We start from the raw sequence: 4,064 nt of genomic DNA, 5'->3' as shown, positions 1-4,064 counted from the left end.
TTTCCTCATGTGTGGTATAATTGTTTTTAAGCATCATATAAACCATGTTGGTTGATTCTATTCAACTTTCTACACTCCTACTCCTTTCTAATGGGTTAATATATTTTTGTATGTTTGTATTAAAAATATCTAAAAGTGGTTATAGATTGTTTTTTTTTGTCAGATCTGCAAATCACTGCCTTTCATGACTTTAGAGCTGTATTCTGAGGTAATAAATATACGTAATTGCTATTCCGCATTATCATCATCATCCGTAGCCTTTTTGCTGGGTCCATGAATTACTTTTCTTTTGCTGTGACAAAAGACAGTCACCAAAAGTTACTAACAGAAGGATGAACTTATTTCAGTTATGAAATAAGAGTTCATCGTGGCTTTGGAAGCATGGTAGCAGATGGCAGAGAAATAGTGGGACCTCGGAGAGCTCACATCTTGAACCACAAGCTTGAAGCCTAGGTCTGCCCAGTGGTATACATTCTGCAGCAAGACTGGGCCACCCCAATCTGCACAAACAGTTTCACTCACTAGGGCGTCAGTCTTCAAATTCCTGAGACAAGGGAGCATTTCTCATTTTAACCACCACAGTTAGTATGCATATCTGAATTTCATTTTATAATATTAGTATAAGCATTTCATAAACAAGGGAGCAAATCAGACTTTTAATGTAATTTTCCTTATAGGGATTACTATCAGTGTCTAACATAAGCACTTAATTGTGATATGTAGTCAACAAAATGGCCATTCTAATTGTTGTATCTTTGATGAAATTATTGGGAGTGTAAGTATTAACAAAATAATATAAAATGAACTTGTTTTTAACTCCTAACAAAACTCTAGTGGGCATGCTTTTTATAGAGCCTGCTATAAGTGTGTATTACATTAGAGGCTTCTTGTTGAGTCAAATATAAAAATCTCAAGAAACTTTGGATGAACTGAGATATAAAGAAGTATGACTTTTACAGATCTCACTGATTTCCAGGCTTCATCACTAAATTAAAAAATGTTTCAAACTAAGGCAGAGGAAGCTGAACATTATAAACTTTGAAAATGGAAACGTTTGGATGACTCTTGTCTACAGGGCTTATGAGTGCTTAAAATAGGAAGGCCTGTTGTCTAGATTTCACTGAGGCAAAACTGACACAGAATCCAGCCTGCCTGGAAAAACTTCACTGTACTGATGTATAAAGCAGAACCAAGGACCTGTCTCCTTGGAGTGATGTGGCCACATAAAGGACACACATGGCTCTGGTTTAAATAGTTTATTTTCTCAATAAAAGTTTGTGCTTACTTGACTTTGTTCCTGCCCCCAATTTTGCAGTTGGTTGCGTAACTATGGCTTCTAAAGGTAGAGTTTGCTTGTTTGCTCTTTTGTTTGTTTTAAGGTTTAGACCTTGGAAACTTGGGAAATTACCGAGCAATATACCTAGAATTGTAATAAATAAAATTCTAAAACAACTTTCTTCGATGCTGATTTCAAAGGGTCTTTTCCAGGTCTTACCAAGAGTAACCAGATTTTAAAAATATGCCAAGTTGCCGCGCAAGTCATTGGTGCCAAGATGTCGTTGAAGATAAGGCTCCCCAAGGCTTGCAAACCTCTCGGTGAGAGCGTGAGCCACGACTCTTAAGAAACACTTAGTGGTGCCTAGAGACACAATTTCCACAGACACAGACAGGCTTCATGCGGGGGCGTGGGACATACATGCAGGAAGAGAATCTCATTGTCTGTGGCCTGCTAAGAACAGAGTTAACAAACTGATCTGTGCCTAGAAAACTGATCTGTGGAGTAGTCGGAGACATTGTAGTGGCGGAGAATCATAGACATTCAACAGAAGAGACGGAAGATGGAAACCAATTCCAGGCTGGATTCTGTCTTGCTCCCCTCATCCATGAACCTGCCCAGAGGAGAGCTGAGGAGAAGGTCTGTGGAGAATGTGTGGGCCGTGAGAGGTTTCTTCACAGAAGGCAAACTCATCAGTATGGAGGTCCAGGCAGTGTTTTCAGATGGAGCTGTTTCTCTGCACACAAGAAGCCTAAAACATGGAAAGGTAGGTCAGGGAGTTTAGTCCATGTCTCGCCTGAGTGCCTTGATGAAAAGACATAAGACTCATTGCCACAACTTGCCGTGTGGTGCCTCACTGTTTCTGGGTAACAACAGTTTCATCTGGATCTACCCAACACCTGAGCACAAGGATGAGGATGCTGGGGGCTTCATTGACAGCCTGGAGCCTGGAGCCCTTAGTGATTGAAAGGTGATCTCCTGGTTTCAGAATTGTGTAGTCTTGCTGGTAACTCAGAGAATGATGCCTGACTCCAGCATCCTGTACTGCTAGGAGACCTTCCTTGTGCATTAGATCAAAGATATCTTAAAACGAGAAGAAATGGAGGAGATTGTGCTAGAAACATGCCAGAGGCTTTTGGAACCTCAGGAGGGATGAGGCCAAGAGCTGAAGGATGAGACTGTGCACCTCCGTGGAGCTGTTTTAGGAGTGAAAAGTCTGCCGTGAAGACCCCAGGGAGGCTCTGACAAACACATTACTCACCTGCAGCTCGACTGCAGAGCCAGATCTGTCCTCTTCTGTTCTGAGACAAAGCCAGGGTAGAAGTAAATGGTTGGTTTGGGTGCGTGCGTCCCAGTGCAAGGGGTAGGTTTAGGTCTTTCCGAGCACAGTGTCTCAGCCTGACGACTTATCTTGGAATAACTTGAAAATTTTATGTCTTCCAATCATGCCACACGATGCCCCATGAAACTGTCCCTGTAGAAAACATGGTAGACTAAAGATATATCTCAGGGGTGGACCACTTTCTAACCTGTGCGAGTCCCCAGGTTCGATTCCCAGCCCTACCCAGAACCCAGGGGAAAATACAAAGAAAGAAAATCAAAGATAAAGAAAGACATGGCACTGCCAGCACATATGCTCTCTTTCCACTTCCGCTCTTCCTCCTTTCATGCACGGGTGCCGCTGGAGAGAAGGTAGTAGAGTTAGGCCAGAGTCAAGTAGATATGACAATCAAGGGGGCTAGCAGTCTTTGCTGGGAAAAAAATGTGCCCAGTCTCGCCAACTTGTTTTATTTTGTTTTGTTTTCAGAATGAAAAGTCTGTACAGGATGAATGTTTTTTCTAAGATAGCTTTCTTTTTTTAAAAAAAATTAAGTTTGAGAAATAATTGAACTTTGGCCTACAAAATGCAGCCATTTTCTAATCTGTGATAGAAAATTCACCTTATGGCTCCAACAGGGATGTGTAAATAATGGGTAAATGGAGCTAAAAGGATGAACCACAACCAAGTGCAGTGGCTAAATCCATAGGAGGAGCATGGACAAAGGAGTAAGGGTTTAGGAAGGATTCAGAAGCATACCGTGACCAGGACTGCATATGTAAGGACGAAAAGGGCTATGCAAGTTCATTTGGAATGTGTGACTTCAAAAACCGGAGCAAGTTGGAGAAACAAATGAATGCTTTTGTTCTGTTCGAGCCAGATTGGTGCCTTCCCTCAACGTGAGGGAAAGTCAGAAGATGTTTATAACAGCAAAATTATGAAAGATATATGAGTGCAGGTCACGGTAAGTGAACTCTATGTCATTGAGCAGATTCTAGGTGTGTGAAAGGACATCTATCTAGCAGTCTGACAGGCCGAATTGGAGAGAATAACGATTAAAACAGGGTGAGGGCGTACAGGCTGCAGCAACAGTTTGAGGGATGCTGTACTCAGAACATGATGTGGACATAGGATAAAAAAGCTATTAAAAGTGGAAGATTGGATGTGCAGAGGTAGCACATTGAGATACGAAATTATTCTAAAACTCTATTCCCCAAGAAGGAGGTCACATCTAATGAGAAACTGAAGAGATACATTTTGGAAAGGATCATATTAGAAAATTTGAGTCTTGAAGTCTGGAGCCATTGTTCAGTGGGACAGTTCTGGTCTCATATATAAAATCAGTAGTTCAATCCGTTGTCCCCAACATAGAAAGGAATGCTGAGTTTTGCAAGAAAAAGTTAATGGGGAAAATGTTATAGCAAGTTGTGGACAATGAAAGTAGAAATTTAACATGACATATGGTAAGGC

At 41.3% G+C, this 4,064-nt stretch overlaps 1 pseudogene; it reads left to right on the top strand.

Moving 5' to 3' along the window:
• The first annotated feature begins 1,553 nt into the window (after positions 1-1,553).
• Positions 1,554-2,432, top strand: Exosc-ps1 (exosome component 4, pseudogene 1; annotated as a pseudogene).
• The last annotated feature ends 1,632 nt before the right edge of the window (positions 2,433-4,064 follow it).

The sequence above is a fragment of the Rattus norvegicus genome, chromosome 6 (assembly GCF_021556685.1).
Source record: "Rattus norvegicus strain SHRSP/BbbUtx chromosome 6, alternate assembly SHRSP_T2T, whole genome shotgun sequence".
Classification (NCBI taxonomy): Eukaryota; Metazoa; Chordata; class Mammalia; order Rodentia; family Muridae; genus Rattus; species Rattus norvegicus.
The sequence above is the reverse complement of the archived record's forward strand: the minus strand, read 5'-3'. Positions and strand labels throughout refer to the sequence as shown.